We start from the raw sequence: 16,995 nt of genomic DNA, 5'->3' as shown, positions 1-16,995 counted from the left end.
AATCTCTAATGGATGTTTTTTGCCATCTTCTGGGCATGCAGTGGGGGTCACTGGGTGTGTGTGTGGGTAGTTATGAATTTCCTGCATTGTGCAGAGGGTTGGACTAAATAACCCTGGTGGTTCCTTCCAGCTCTGTGATTCTATGAAATCACTGGATTGTATAGTAGAATTTATCCATGAACTGATGTTGCAGCATTGCCTCAATTCACAAGGTGCGCAAAACCATGATTTATTTTAACCATGGTTATCTTGTGAAACCCAGATTCAGCTTGCTGATGACCACTCAAACCCTGGTTTGCTGTGACAAATGCTGGTTTCATCACCTTTCCTCCCACAGTGCCCAGCTGGCGTTCTGAGCTGCATAGTGGCACTGGGAATTATGTTAGGGTTAAGCCAGGATATCTGTAGTTGAGGCCACCTGGTTAATAAACCAAACCATGGTTTCAGAGCCTAGTTTGACATACCCTAACCAACCATACCGTGGCCCACATTTAGGCTATCACATTCATCGCAATTAGTTAATTAAGTGGTGGTTTTAAGTAATGTCTGAAACAAGCCATTTTGGGCTTTACTAACCCATACTCAGGCAAGAGACTTAGGGCAAAAACGCATGGTCGCTTTTGCCTCCTTTATTCCCTGTTTCAGCCAGGATTCAGCCAGGATCGAACGCATGCGTTTCGCCAAACGTGCGTTCGATCCTGGCTAAATCCTGGCTGAAACAGGGAATAAAGGAGGCAAAAGCGACCATGCGTTTTCGCCCTAACAGAAGTGGTTTGCCATTGCCTGCCTCTGCATAGCAGCCCTGGTATTACTTGGTGGTCTCCCATCCAAGTACTAACCAGGGCTGACCCTGCTTAGTTTCTGAGATCCGACGAGATCAGGCTAACCTAGGCCACCCAGGTCTGGATGATGAACTGATTAAAGGCCTTGAAATAGACTGGGAAAAATGTTCCTCTTCAGCAAGGAACACATGCATGTGAATGGAGTTTGCTGGGAAAGTCAGCATGGGAAATGAAAAATAAAGTGGGAACTTCATGCTGAACTCGATCAAAATTGAGGTCATTTTTAATAAAAAAAATGAGGATGGAGAACTGGAGATAATTAGATGTAGAGACAGGACTGAATAAGCAAAGAACGGAGCTGCAAGTGCCAGAAATACGTATTCAGGGTCTTGGAAAATAAACAAGCCATGGATGAAGGAAAAAATGCCATCAGGTGGAGTGTGAAAATGAGGCTGAGGGTTTTGTGCATTAAAATTTTGCACCCTGGCCAGCAGGCTTATGCAATAGATGTACTGCATGCATGTTTCAGCTGATGAATTCCCATATGTACCCCAAAGAAAGGTGATCCTAAATGTAAGATTACCTTCCACCAAAGGTTATACACAAAGCTTTTTAAAAATTATTATTATATTATACATACATGTAAGTGAATTTAAGGTGACCACCCACCTTTTTCTGGATGGAAACAAAAGCTAGTCTTCCTTTCAGGGAAATATGGTATTTTGTATTGTATTAGTTACATTGCAGTTGTTATGATTTTGCATAATGAATTCTGGGTTTGCTCATTACAGAGAATCATAGAATCATAAAGTTGGAAGGTACCACCAAGGTCATCTAGTCCACCCCCTGCACAATGCAGGAAATTCACAACTACCTCCCCCACACACACGCACCCAGTGACCCCCACTTCTTGACCCCTACTCTGGAGACCAAGTGCTATGAGGAAAGATTGAAGGAGCTGGGGATGTTTAGCCTGAAGAGAAGAAGACTGAGAGGGGATATGATAACCATCTTCAAGTTACTTGAAGGGCTGTCATATAGAGGAGGGTGCCGAGTTGTTTTCTGTTGCTCCAGAAGGTCAGACCAGAACCAACGGGTTGAAATTAAATCAAAAGAGTTTCCATCTAGACATTAGGAAGACTTTTCTAATAGTTAGAGCAGTTCCTTAGTGTAACAGGCTTCCTCGGAAGGTGGTGAGCTCTCCTTCCCTGGAGGTTTTGAAGCAGAGGCTAGATGGCCATCTGTCAGCAATGCTGATTCTGTGACCTTAGGCAGATCATGAGGGGGGGGCATCTTGGCCATCTTCTGGGCATGGAGTAGGGGTCACTGGGTGTGTGTGTGGGAGGTAGTTATGAATTTCCTGCATTGTGCCGGGGGTTGGACTAAATGACCCTGGTGGTCCCTTCCAACTCTATGATTCTATGATTTTATGATTTTATTGTACCAAATCTATATCCCACATTTCTGCATTGAAAAGGGCCACAAAGGAGGCTAACCAATTAAGAAGAAGGTTGGTTTTTATATGCCGACTTTCTCTACCACTTAAGGAAGATTCAAACCGACTTACAATCGCCTTCGCTTCCCCTCCCCACAACAGACACCCTGTGTTGTGGGTGGGACTGAGAGAGTGTGACTAGCCCAAGGTCACCTAGCTGGCTTTGTGCGTAGGAGTGGGGCTGAATAAGACATACAAATTAAAACCTCGTTTTCAAACTACTAACGCCCTCCAAAAACACAACATTAAAACCATTCAAAACAGAGCTAAAATACAGAGAAAGACCTAAAAGCAACAATTTAAACATATACAAACATCATCTATTTACTTTAGAAGAAGAAAAGTTGGTTTTTATATGTCGACTTTCTCTACCACTTAAAGAAGAATCAAACTGGTTTCCAATCACCTTCTCTTCCTCTCCCCACAGCAAACGCCCTGTGAGGTAGGTGGGGCTGAGAGAGCTCTAAGAGACCTGTGACTATCCCAAGGTCACCTAGCAGGCTTCATGTGGAGGAGTGGGGAAACCAACCCGGTTCATCAGATTACCGGTAGCATTTGCTGCTCATGTGGAGGAGTGGGGAATCAAACAAGGTTCTCCAGATCACCATTCCAAACCACCGCTCTTAACCACTACACTACGCTGGCTTTATTTATATCCTGCCTTATGTGATGAAATATCAGCTGGCTCATTCCAAGGGCTGCTGTCTTAAGTATGCTTACCTGGGAATAAATCCCATTGAATATAGTGGAATTTATTTCTGAGTAAGCAAGATAGACATGCATAGGAGGAACACCGGTTCAGCACCCTCTCTGCCCTGGGGCTGCCCACGGCCCTCTCTTTCAACCTCTGGCTCCCTTGGCAATCACCTAGGCGAGGGGTGTTGAACTCAATTGTTACGAGGGCTGGATATGACATAAATGTCACTTGCTTGGGCCATGTCTCGCTGGCCTAGATTGAGAATGGGGGGGGGGGCTGCCTAGGTTGGCTCGCGGGCCGGATAAGAGCTCTCAAGGGGCTGGATCCGGCCCTCGGGCCTTATGTTTGACACCCCTGACCCAGGCCCCGAATGACCCACAGGATAGTTATGGCCACTGCGTAACTGGGCTGAAGTTAGTGAATGCTCCACCAGACAGGTTGTAAGAAAGAGGCCATTTGAATACGTTCTGGAAAGGTGATGAGAGAAGTTAATTTCCATTCTGCCCCCTAACCTTTCTCCTCCTTCTCTCCAGCTGGTTTTTTTACATATCAACTGTTCAACATTGGACTTCATTATTAGGAGTGATCAATTTGAACAGATGGGATGACCAAAAATCCTGCGGGCTATCATTTCCAAGGGAAAGGTCAGCTCTTTATCGCTCGGCGTCTACCTGTGTAACAGCTTTACTTCCTGTTGGGATTCCCCAGGGAATGTCAGGTAGGGGAGGATTTATCCTGCCAAAGAAAAATTAATATTAAAGCGCACCGAGAGAGAGATGGAGGGGAGGGAGGCAGAGACTGCATAATTTCACTTTCCTCAGTTTCTGAGACTGTAGCGCTCGCAGGCCAAATTTTAATATTCTTCCAGGGGGAAGTCAAAAATTTGGATACCAAAGATGATTTAACAGCAGCGTATTAGCGATTAACAGATGCTGCGAAGTACGAGCTCTGAGGCAAAATATGATTTCATATCCTACTTCCTGGGCAAAAACATGATGTAGGGGTAGAGTTGCCAGGTCCCTCTTCGCCACCGGTGGGACGTTTTCGGGGCGGAGCATGAGGAGGGTGGGGTTTGGGGAGGGGAGGGACTTCAATGCCATAGACTCCAATTGCCAAAGCGGCTATTTTCTCCAGGGGAACTGATCTTTATCGGCTGGAGTTCAGTTGTAATAGCAGGAGATCTCCAGCTAGTACCTGGAGGCTGGCAACCCTATGTAGGAGAAGAAGACAGCATCTACTGCCTGTGAGCTATAAGCTCGCTGGAAGTGTTTTAATAAAGCCACGGTAGCTAGAACATTTGTTTTTGTGGGTACAATGGTGGAAATGCCATCAAGTCACAGGTGATTTATGGTGACCCCATAAGGTTTTCAAGGCAAGAGACAAACACAGATTGTTTGCCATTGCCTGCCGCTGCGTAGCAACCCTGTACTCCCTTGGTGGTCTCCCATCCAAGTACTATCCAGGGTTGACCCTGCTTAGCTATCAAGATCTGGCAAGAGCAGGCTAGCCAAGGCAATCCAGGTCAGGGCTGATGATATGGTAGACCAAAGTTTTTCACTGCTGTCCCTTGGAGACCCAGCGTGGTGTAGTGGTTAGGGATGGTGGACTCTAATCTGGAGAACCTTCCCTTCCCCTCTCCACAACAGACACCCTGTGAGGTAGGTGGGGCTGAGAGAGTGTGACTTGCCCAAGGTCACCCAGCTGGCTTCATGTGTAGGAGTGGGGAAACAAATCCAGTTCACCAGATTAGCCTCCGCTGCTCATGTGGAGGAGTGGGGAATCAAACCCGGTTCTCCAGATCAGACTCCACCGCTCCAACCACCGTTCTTAACCACTATACCACACTGGCTCTCTGTCAAACGTGGTCCCCGGCGTAGCTTTTTGGGACGGCTGAAGGGGATTCCCTCCTCCCTTTTTCACCAGCAGAAAAGCAGGGTGGATCCAACCAAGTCAGCTGTATTGCCTCTCGCTGCTGTTTTGGAAATGTTTCTTCATGGTTAATAAACACTTGATCCCGGTCATTATTTCCCAGTTATTGACAATGGAGACTGCAGACCATAAACTGCTTCTTGGCAGTTCTCCAGAATAAATTGTCTGAATACCAGGGCCAAAGTGGCAAGATTCCTTAATTTTTTTTAAAAAATAATTTTTTTGAGTCACAATGGCTAGAGTGGCAGAAAATAAACATAGCTTTTCCTTTCGATTGCCGCTCATTATGACATATTCGAATCCCCAAAACACCATTCAGTCGGGAGGAGAGAGCGTTGGAGAAATTGCAGTGGATTATAATCATTTCAGCAAAGCGTCTAATTTATCTATTAAGCCCCTTTACTCGATGACGTCACCTTGCTCTTTGATCAGGGTAGTGGGGGGAAGAGGGCGGGAACGATTTATCAAATTAAACAGAGAGAAACGTACACATTTATAGCCCTCCACTATAATTTACATTTTAAGAAGTTTCCTTTGCAAAGAGCTGGACTGTGGTTTCCAGAAGTTCTCCTTTATATGTTTTTTTTTTTTTTTGTCTTACCGACTTCCTTTCAAAAGATGTGCCGGGAAAGGAGGGGGTAATAATAATAAAGGAAGTCTATTCTGCAGAAAAATGGGTTGGCTCCAAGCCTCCTTTGGCAAAGACAATCGTTCCGAGTAAACGCCAAGAGGCATGTTTCTGTTGCATTTGTCAGGCGAATAAGGCTTGCCTCTTGCTTTCCTTCCTGATTTATGACGGAGCGTTTTCTGTACGTTCGACTGTATTGCAGCCTGTTTTCGTTACACTCGTACTATGAACTGTAGAGGAGTCGTGTCGGCCGTCTGTCTCAGTAGATGGTAGCAGCTCTTGCCTCAAAAGAAGTTGGCATGCCTGTAGATGAAGGATCTAGGAAATCTCAGGCTGGATCAGGGCATTTAGCACAACATTCTGGCTTCCAGCAGTGGGCAGCTAAATACCCTAGGAAGTTTTTTAGCATGTTGGTCCTATGGACCTCGGGCTATCAAAGATGTGTTTCTGGAAGTCATGGCTACAGGTATTTATTAGTTATACTTGATCATCTTCTGGTTTGGCTTTCATCTTGTTTGCTGGGGGCAATCAGAGACCCCATCATTTGCTCAGCTATTTGGAGTAGGAGTAGGAGGAGTAGGAGTTGATTTTTATATGCCGACTTTCTCTAACACTTAAGGAAGAAATAAACCGGCTGACAATCACCTTCCCTTCCCCTCCCGACAACAGACACCTTGTGAGGTAGGTAGGGCTGAGAGAGCTGTGACTAGCCCAAGGTCACCCAGCTGGCTTCATGTGTAGGAGTGTGAAAACCAACCCTGTTCACCAGATTGGTATCCATGGCTCATGTGGAGGAGTGGGGAATCAAACCCGGTTCTTCAGATTAGAGTCGGCCAATCTTAACCACTACACCACTCTGGTTCTCCATTTGTGTCCATTTGTATGATCACACTGCATTCTCACAGGTCCCTACCCCACTGGTCTGCTGCTGCCACCTCCACAACTAAAAAGGGAAACAATGTGTTTCAGATTTTTGAATATAGCCTTATTACTTTAACTGTCTCTGTGTGTTTTGGTTTCTGCCCATGAACCTAACTAATCACATGGACACTTTACAATTAGATGCTGCTGGCTGCGCTGGCACAACAAGCTGGCAGTGTTTCCATTGTTGTTGTGTTCAACGATGTATCCAACTGCACAGGTGCAAAGGGAGGATGCAAGTGACTCCATGCTTGATACCTAGGTCACTTTAATGCCCACCTGACCATGACCTCCGTGGGAGGAGATGTATGCTTCTATTCTGGTAATTGAGAAGATATAGTCGAGTCTGTTAATTTTACATAATACTAAGGCAGGACCTGGGCTTGTAGCACAAACAGCTGCTGCGCGGGTGCAGAGCTGTTCAGCATGATGCTCCAGGCTGATTCCAGTGAACCCGTCCAAGTGATCTGCTCAGGAGCTCAATTCACATGTAGTGGAGATACATTCACCTGCCAATGAATTTGAACACACATGAACACATGAAGCTGCCTTCTACTGAATCAGACCCTTGGTCCATCAAAGTCAGTATTGTCTACTCAGACCGGCAGTGGCTCTCCAGGGTCTCAGGCTGAGGTCTTTCACATCACCTACTTGCCTAGTCCCTTTAACTGGAGATGCCAGGCACTGAACCTGGGACCTTCTGCATGCTAAGCAGATGCTCTACCACTGAGCCACACTGGGGACAAGACGTCCATATGCCTCTCCACTGCAACTCTCGCCCCCGCCCCAACTGTGGTCACCTCCCCCTCAAGCACCCCCTCATTTTTTGAGAGTCTGCGTGGTGTAGGGGTTAAGAGCGGTGGACTCTAATTGGGAGAACCTGGTTTGATTCCTCACTCCTCCCCCTGAGCAGTGGACTCTAATCTGAAGGATCGGGTTCGATTCCCCACTCCTCCATATGAAGCCTGCTGGGTGACCTTGAGCCAGTCACAGTTCTGTTTGAACTCTCTCAGCCCCACCTACCTCACAAAATGTCTTTTGTGGAGAGGGGAAGGGAAGGCGATTGTCAGCTGGTTTCAGACTCCTTAAAAGGTAGATATAATTGGGATATAAAAACCAACTCTCCCTCTTCCTCTTCCCCTTCCTCTCCTCTTCCTCCTCCTCCTTCTTGTTCTTTGCCCAGCCATGCCAACTCCAGACGCCAGTCCTTGGTAGCTATCTTCCTTTTATTTATTTCATCCTTTTAAAAAAAGATGTACAAAAGCACTAGTCTTGCAGTAAACATTGGTTATTTTTTGATTCCTGATGTGAAAATTGCATATTCACAGCTGTGGGGAACTGTTTCGAAAATAGCAACCAATTTCTGAAAAATAAGAGTGAGTTTGTGGGAAACAAAATAAAGGAGATTGGTACACTGTCATCTGCAATGGAGTCAATTAAAAGTTGGTCGGTGGTAGAACTCAATATGAAACAAGTCTAAGCAATAATTCTGTGCTCGGTAAGTGAGTGATTGAATGGGGGAACATGTGTGAGCGCAAGTCTGACACTCTGTGCAACAATAAGCTGGATGGTGCTTTGAAAGGAGAAGCATGCACAATTAAGCCATGCATAGTTAAACCATGCACAATTAAACTATGCACAGTTAAACCATGCACAGTTAAAGCACTTCTTCGCACATCCTGAAACGACTGGAAAACCTGTCCTTTGTGAAAACTGCATCTTCATGTTTGTAGAATAATGTCCCACACATGTCCCTGATCCTGTATTGAGCAGGGGATTGGATTAGATGACCTTTTTGGCCCCTTCCAATTCTATGATTCCATGAGAGGCCATGTTTGAGCAGAGCAGACCTATCTTAGAAAATGCACGAGAGAATCTGCACAATAAAACAAGCAATCATCTCAACATCTTGACGCCATGAGTTCCTCATGTTCAGGAGCACTAGAGACGAGAGGAGGAGCAGGTTGCTTATGAAGCAAGGATAGTGAGTGATGCACCTAAAAGAGTGAATGGATTGTGGGAAACAGCAAAGAGAAATCGGTAGATTTCATTGAGCCAATGGGTCTTTCTTTTTCAGGTGTATCTGAATCTGGGATTGTTCAGCAGTAGCAACCCTGTTTTTCTTTCTGGTCATATTGCCCCCCAGGATCCCTTTATATACCATTGTTTGGCCACATAATACCTGTTGCTCTCTTTAGGTAAATACAGGTGACTGTTTCCACTTGGTGACTGTTGATAAACCCACCACTGGCTACATGTAAATGAACAATTTCCTGCATGGCATTGGGTCCTGGCATGAGACAAATCTGACCACACCCTCACCAGCCTTCCACATTTCAGCATTCATTCAGTGTGGCTGCAGTTCACCAAATCTGAATACTGATCTCTCATAATACTAGAACATGGGGTCGTTTGCTGAAGCTGGAGGGTGAGAGATTCCAAACAGATAAAAGGAAGTATTTCTTCAAACAATGCATTGTTAAATTGTGGAACTCCCTGCCCCAGGATGGGGTGATGGCTGCAAACCTGGAAGGCTTTAAGAGGGGAGTGAATAATAACATTAAGTAATTAGTAATGGGCCCTGACCTGGATGGCCCAGGCTAGCCTGATCTTGTCAGTTCTCAGAAGCTAAGCAGGGTCATCCCTGGTTAGTATTTGGATGGGAGACCACCAAGGAATACCAGGGGTGCTGTGCAGAGGAAGGCACTGGCAAACCACCTCTGTTAGTCTCTTGCCATGAAAACCCCAAAAGGGGTCGCCATAAGTCGGTTATGACTTGATGGCACTTTACACACACACACACACACAATTAGTAATAGTGGGCACAACCAAGAAATGGCTGCCGCAGGAGGTGGAGCCAACCAGAAAATGGCAGGACGTTATGCATAACTCTGATAGCAGGTCTTCCACATTTCAGTCAGAAGCTTGAACTCCCTGCCCTAGGATATGGTGATGGACGCCAACTTGGAAGTCTTTAAGAGGGGAGTGGACGTTCATGGAGGATAGGGCTATCCATGGTTCCTAGTCAAAATGCATACCTATTCCCTCTAGTATCAGAGGAGCATGCCTATTTTATTCGTTGCTGAGGAACAGAGGCTGGAGAATGCTGCTGCAGTCGTCCTGTTTGTGGGCTTCCTAGAGGCACGTGGTTAGCCACTGTGTGAACAGCTTGCTGGACTTGATGGGCCTTGGTCTGATCCAACAGGGCTTTACTTATGTTCTTATGGAGGATAGGGCTTTCCATGGCTACTAGTAAAAATTCATACTAGTCAAAATGCGTACCTATTCCCTCTAATATCAGAGGAGCATGCCTGTTTTATTACATGCTGTGGAACACAGGCAGGATAATGCTGATGGAATTGCCTTGTTTGGGGGCTTCCTGGAGGCACCTGGTTGGCCACTGTGTGAACAGCCTGCTGGACTTGATCGGCCTGGGTCTGATCCAGCAGGGCTTTTCTTATGCTCTTATGACTCAGCAGATCTGAACCTTGATAGGAAGCCTATTTCTCTATGCCTGGTTGTCAGCATAGCTCAAACCCAGCCTACCTCATTCAATAGCACTCTATAAGCCCTAATTGCCTGGGCTTTCTGCCACACTCCCTGATCTAATAGAGTAGCTTCATTAATATCCCATTTAGTTGTTGCCGATAATCCCTACGTCGGCGGATGCGTCCAATGTATTAACGGAGAATGGCGGCAATCACAATTTGAGCTGGACTCTCGACAAGCCTTGGTGGACTTTCCGCCCCCAATTGACCATCTCCACCGTCCGATAGTAGCGATCTGTTCGGGCACAAACGGAAACTTAAATAAAGCCATTATCCCCTGCCGCGATTTTCCGTCATTTTTTGCCACTTCCTCTGGAGTATTCCTCTCGGTGGTGCCATCTAATCAGCTTTAGGTTTTAATTAAACAGCTGTCATTTGCTTCCTAGTTCTGCTGCGACCTGATGTTGTATTAAATTTTAATTTAGCTGAGGCTGAATAAGAAGCAGATTCCTTCCGACAACAAAGAAACACTATTAGCAGGTTACCGTCGTAATTAAGAAGAGCCCGGCTGAAGCGCTAATGCATTCAGGTTCAGGGGAAGAATTAGGCATAAACGTGGCGACGCTTATTATTCAGGGATGGAGAATGGTCTGCTTCCACTCAGCTGGAAAGAACCTCATGTTCAGAAGGCGACGCGCACTTAAAATATAACACTCTCCGAGAGCTGAAACAAGATCGTTGTGCTTTGAAATGTAGCTCTAGGGCCCGAAACCTGCTCGCCGAGATTTATTGTCTCCAAATCCTGGATGGAGTTCCGTGCATGCAGGCAGGGCCGGTGTACCATTAGGCAAACTAGGTGATCGCCTAGGGCGCAGACCTCAGAGGGCGCAGAACTGGCCTGAGGGGCACAGTTTTAAAAATATTAGTTTCTTGAAAAAGATGCAACTGACAATATATATTTTTTTATTTGAGTGAGTGATAGAGTTTATTGTTTGTGGCCAAAGGCCATCACAATCTATCATACAAAACGTTAAAATAACATCAAATAACATTGAAATAGGGTTGCCAGGTCCTTCTTTGCTACCAGTGGGAGATTTTTGGGGTGGAGCCTGAAGAGGGTGGGGTTTGGGGAGGGGAAGGACTTCATTGCCAGAGAGTCCAATCGCCAAAGCGGCCATTTTCTTCAGGTGAACTGATCTCTATCAGCTGGAGATCAGTTGTAATAGCAGGAGATCTCCAGCTAGTACCTGGAGGTTGGCAACCCTACACCGAAATAACTTTAAAACAGTCTGACCCCCCCCCCCCAAGAAGCTAGTATTTAAATATGTTGTTCCCTGATTAAAAACAGCTTTCGCTCAGATTTTCTTGGCTGCTAAAACAGGGACAACTTTTTTATTTTAAGATAAGCACCACAATAGTGCTATAGAATATAATTAGTTACAACGTCTTATAAAAAGTTTTGTGCTGTTATTTTTTCCCTACAAGACATCTGTTTTTGAAAATTGGTTAGCAATGGGGGCAGCACAAGTAGTTAGCCTTGCCTAGGGCGCAAACATGACTGGCACCCGGCCCTGCATGCCAAGCCTTCCCTGATTTCATCCTGCACACATTGCAAGGATGTCCTGTTTATGCGCAGCATTTCCTTTCGTAAAGAAGAGCAGGGGTCCCCTTGAATGGATGGAAGCTTCAGGCTATGCTCTTGGATTGCATAATGTGCGTTTATTTAATGCATTTGGACATCATATTTCCATTTACAGTTTAAAATATGTAGCAGTAGAGTTATTGGGACACAATTATCATTACAGCAAACTCTAATGGGCTATTTTAAGGGAGCCTCTGGCTTAGCAGGTGGAATTGCTCAAAATATAGTGCAGGGATGCTGGTAATGAGGAGACAGAAAGTCTTCCACGTGTGGTGTATTGGTTAACAGCAGTGGACTCTAATCCGGAAAACCGGGTTTGATTCCCCATATACTCTAATGTGGTGAACCGGGTTGGTTTCCCCACTCCTTCACATGCAGCCTGCTGGGTGGCTTTGGGCCAGTCACAGTTCTCTTTGAACTCACCTACCTCAGAAGATTTCTGTTGTGGGGAGAGGAAAGGAAGGTGATTGTAAGCTGGTTTGAGACTGCTCTCGGTAGAGAAAATTGGGGTATAAAAACCAACTCCTCCTCCTCCTCCTTCTTCTCCTTCTCCTTCTCTCTCTCCCCCCCAAGACTTCTCCTATGATGACCCCATCTAATGATGGTCTTGAGTTAGGTTTTTCTGTCCAGGTGGTCCGACAGCCTTTGAATACGCCGCCCATAGAAACAGGGAGGTACTCCATGGACCTCTCTAAGGAGTAAGGGAGTGGAAGATGATTTGCTTACTATGCTGATTGACAGCTCTGACCTTTTCAGGAGAGGACTTGCAATCAGCCCATCAATCACACAAGGCTGTTTTGCATCGTCTGGGTCCATTCTGATGAAGACAAAAGGCAGAATTTCAGGGGTTTGCATACCTGGTTCTAAATCATTTGAGGAGTGGCGCTCTTGTAGTCATCAGGTCTCGCTGGTGATAAAAGGAATCTGCTGCAGCTCTGAAGTTCATTAGAGCAACTCCTGATGGCTTGGGGAGCTCTCCCAGGTCCTGTAGCAACTGAGTCTGATTTTTTTTTTACCATCAAGTCACAACTGATTTATGGCGACCCCATAGGGTTTCAAGAGCCCCGTGGCGCAGAGTGAAAAGCTGCAGTACTGCAGTAAAAAACTCTGCTCATGACCTGACTTCAATCCTGATGGGAATCAGTTTCAGGTAGCCGGCTCAAGGTTTACTCAGCCCTCCATTCTTCCGAGGTCGGTAAAATGAGTACCTGGCTTGCTTGGGGTAAACCGTAGATGACTGGGGAAGGCAATGGCAAACCACCCCGTAAACATAGTCTGCCTAGTAAACGTCTGGAAGTGACATCACCCCATGGGTCAGGAATGACCCGGTGCTTGCACAGGGCACTACCTTTACCTTTTACCAGAGGGTTTTCAAGGCAAGAGATATTCGGAGCTGGTTTGCCATTGCCTGCCTCTGCATCATGATTGTGATATTCCTTGGAGGTCTTCCATCCAAATACTAGCCAGGGCTGGCCCTGCTTACTGTGTGATTAGATCATATCAATGGTGTATTATGGGTCTACTCCTGGATTCTTGCCATCTTTCACTGCAGCCTGCTACTGGTGGCCCTGTGCTGTAGGTTGGTCCTCTTCAGGTCTTGCCGATTATCCCACAGGCTCTGCCTGGAATACCACCTTCCTCCAAAGAACCTAACAAGGCATCCGCTTCTTTCCTTCTGTCTTTCCTTTCCAGTCGTTTTGTGATTGGTCATCCAACATGCTATGCTTCCTCGCAATGAAACCCGCAGGCACAACTACCCAGGCTAGTTTTCATTTTGCTGAAAGGCAGGCTTGCTCGTCGGCAGTCCTCCATGGCGTCCAATTCACTCTCGTGCCAACCAGCCTGTTAAAGATAATCTTTGGACTTCCGTGTATCTTTGTAAATGTTTGCCTAGCACTCACTTCACAGTGGTTTCTCGTCATATTTTTGGAGGCTGAGAAGACCTTTTGTATTTTGATGAGAGAATCTGGCAGCCTGCAGGGATTCCAGAATGTTAGATGCAGGCTGCTGAAAGGGCCAAGTCCCTTTCCGTCTCTCCAAAATTTTGCCATTAGGATTATCCATCATGCCAGCCAGTTTAATCACACCCCAGCACTCCTCTGTTCGATGTAATCCTGCTTCTGAATTTTTGGTGCATTTTCCAAATACGGGCTGTTTTTTGAGAACTCTAAAGGAACACCTGCCTTTCGGTGCTATCAGAAGGCACAAATTGGTGTCTCGTAAAGAGTCGTCGAGAGGGGCTAGAGAATTAGGAAGTTGCCTTCCTTCCAATCTAGCAGCCCATTCCTGAGGCGGGGGGCTGAAAGTGGTCTGGAGGCGGCGTCACCCTACTGCCTGAGTAAGTGGCCTCTTATCACGGAATAAGAGGCACTTATGCCGGCAGTGGGGGCAGTTCTGTCAGAGTCTGGGCGCAGAGCTGCATGCCGCTCTGACGCCACAGTCTCTCTGGGATCTAAATCCTGGAAGAGAAATGCAGCGCCGGCATGGGTGGGGGAAGCTGATGGTAGTCAGCTTCCAAAGCCCCTCCAGCCTGGGAACGCCCCCTTGAGCAACAGCATTGCTGCTCCAGGTTTTTCCTGGTGCGCCAGGTGCTGTGGAACACGGGCAGGAGAATGCTGCTGCAGTCGTCTTATTTGTGGGTTTCCTAGAAGCACCTGGTCAGCCACTGTGTGAACGGACTGCTGGCCTTGATGGACCTTGGTCTGATCCAGCAGGGCCTTTCTTATTTCTTGTGTTCTGGTCAAGCACACTGCAGCATATCGGTGTGCAATTTATCGTGAGCCTTGTGTGGGAAAGCACATGATAGTGCTCCACAGATATCCCTGCTACCGGCACAATATGCATTGCACACAAGGAAAGAGATGGATTGGGCTCTGTCTTTCCCGTGCATTTCTATGTATTACTTAAATCAGTCTGTTGCCCCCTTCCGACAGATCTTTGTGCTGTTGTCTGTTCCAGCCACCTCTCAGGTGGACAAATATACTCCCTGGAGTGCCTAGATAATGAGAGTCTCTGCTGAGTCTATTAATACTTTATGGAAATGCAAATCCACCAATCTCATGGAGATTTCCCTTTTAATCATCCCTAGGCTATAACCTTTCCAGTGAAAATAATAATAAAAAGCCCGCCTACCCTTTTTCTGCATTCTTCACCCCCACCAGCTAGCAAATCTGTTCCTCCACACTGCAAGACAGCTGCATAAAAATAAACCCGCTCATCATAAGTGATCATAAAGCATCTGGGGAGGGCGGGAAGGAAGTGTCTAACACTCAGTTTATGCCATACAAAGTCTAGTGTAGGTGATGTACGTTCCCATTCTGTAGCCTTTTATACTGGAATGCGTGCCTTATTTATCAGACGTTTTGCCAGTTCTTAGAGCCCTTCATGTCAGGAAGAAGGTGAACATTTCTCCCTTACAGGCCAACTTTCTATATGTGGGATTATTCACTCATACAGTTCTTCAATCGAAAGTCTAGGAACAATTTTTTACCTGTCACAAGCCAGTGGCCCAGAGGGACCCATAATCTTACTGGATGCTGATGTGAGTGGTGGTGGAGGAAAGTCAAGTCAGGTCACCACTGACTTATGGTGACCCCATTGGGTTTTCAAGGCAAGAGATGTTCTGAGAGAACTGTGACTGGCCCAAGGTTACCCATCAGGCTTCATGTGGAGAAGTGGGGAAACCAACCCTGTTCTCAAGATTAGAGTCCGCCACTCATGTGGAGGAGTGGGGAATTAAACCCAGTTCTCTAGATTAGAGTCTGCTGCTCATGTGGAGGAGAGGGGAATCAAACCCTGTTCTTCAGATTAGAGTCCGCCGCTCATGTGGAGGAGAGGGGAATCAAACCCCTTTTAAAAATATTGTCGAAGGCTTTCACGGTCAGAGTTCATTGGTTCTTGTAGGTTATCCGGGCTGTGTAACCGTGGTCTTGGAATTTTCTTTCCTGACGTTTCGCCAGCAACTGTGGCAGGCATCTTCAGAGTAGTAACACTGAAGGACAGTGTCTCTCAGTGTCAAGGGTGTAGGAAGAGTAATATATAGTCAGAAAGGGGTTGGGTTTGAGCTGAGTATTGTCCTGCAAAAGTATTGTCCTGTAAGTATCAAGATAATGTGCTAATGAGGGTATGGTATGTTAATATGGAACCATTGTATCCTGAAGTGATCTGTTAATGTGTGTAATCCAAAACTAATCTGTATGGCTATTGTTGAATGTTGTCCTTGGCTTCCTGCCCTGAAAAACCTCCAGACAAAGACAACATTCAACAATAGCCATACAGATTAGTTTTGGATTACACACATTAACAGATCACTTCAGGATACAATGGTTCCATATTAACATACCATACCCTCATTAGCACATTATCTTGATACTTACAGGACAATACTTTTGCAGGACAATACTCAGCTCAAACCCAACCCCTTTCTGACTATATATTACTCTTCCTACACCCTTGACACTGAGAGACACTGTCCTTCAGTGTTACTACTCTGAAGATGCCTGCCACAGTTGCTGGCGAAACGTCAGGAAAGAAAATTCCAAGACCACGGTTACACAGCCCGGATAACCTACAAGAACCAACAAACCCCTTTTCTTCAGATTAGAGTCTGCCACTCATGGGGAGGAGTGGGGAATAGAACCCAGTTCTCCAGATTAGAGTCTGCCCCTCATGCAGAGGAGTGGGGAATCGAACCCAGTTCTCCAGTTTAGAGTTCGCTGCTCATGTGGAGGAGTGGGGAATCAAACCCTCTTTTCTCTAACTTAAAGGAGTGTCAAAGTGGCTTACAATCACCTTCCCTTCCCCTCCCCCTAACAGACACCTTGTGAGGTAGGTGGGGCTGAGACAGTTTGGAGAGAACTGTGACTAGCCCAAGGTCAACCAGAAAATTTCATGTGTAGGAGTGGGGAATCAAACCCGCTTCTCTAGATTAGAGTCCACTTCTGTTAACCACTGCGCCACACTTTCTTATATGTGAGATTATTCACTCATACAATTCTCTAATGGAAAGTCTGGGAACAAATCTGTGATGAGCCATTGGCCAAGAGGGACCCATAATTTTACAGGTGGACAGATGCTGATGTGGGACATTTCCACAATTTTAGAACGTGGAGATGGGGAAGTTCATCGTTGTGATAGTGGTGTCCAAATTAGCTTAATTGCTAATGATACTTTTCTGGGGTGTGCAGAATTCGTGATTCTCAGTCTTCATTGCTACCTACGTAAGCCTCGGCAAGCGTGAGCGCAGTGGTAGCTCGGCTGGAGTAATTAATCAAGTGGCATCCGTGGTGACGTGAAGAAGAATTCTGCGCTAATGGACCCATTAACGCACTCCATCTGAGAATGCCTCTGAAGAGATGTAGATGGTTTGTGGCCCCTCCGGTGTCTCCAGGTGGGGCTTATTGATGGGAAGAAA

General features: G+C 46.2%; 1 protein-coding gene across 1 annotated transcript in view; it reads left to right on the top strand.

Moving 5' to 3' along the window:
* Positions 1–16,995, top strand: part of TMEM132B (transmembrane protein 132B) — a 209,077-nt gene that overhangs the window by 150,441 nt on the left and 41,641 nt on the right. The gene's annotated exons all lie outside the window — the stretch shown is intronic.

The sequence above is a fragment of the Euleptes europaea genome, chromosome 13, assembly GCF_029931775.1.
Source record: "Euleptes europaea isolate rEulEur1 chromosome 13, rEulEur1.hap1, whole genome shotgun sequence".
Taxonomy (NCBI): Eukaryota; Metazoa; Chordata; class Lepidosauria; order Squamata; family Sphaerodactylidae; genus Euleptes; species Euleptes europaea.
Note: the sequence above shows the minus strand (reverse complement) of the source record. Positions and strands in the feature narration are given on the sequence as shown.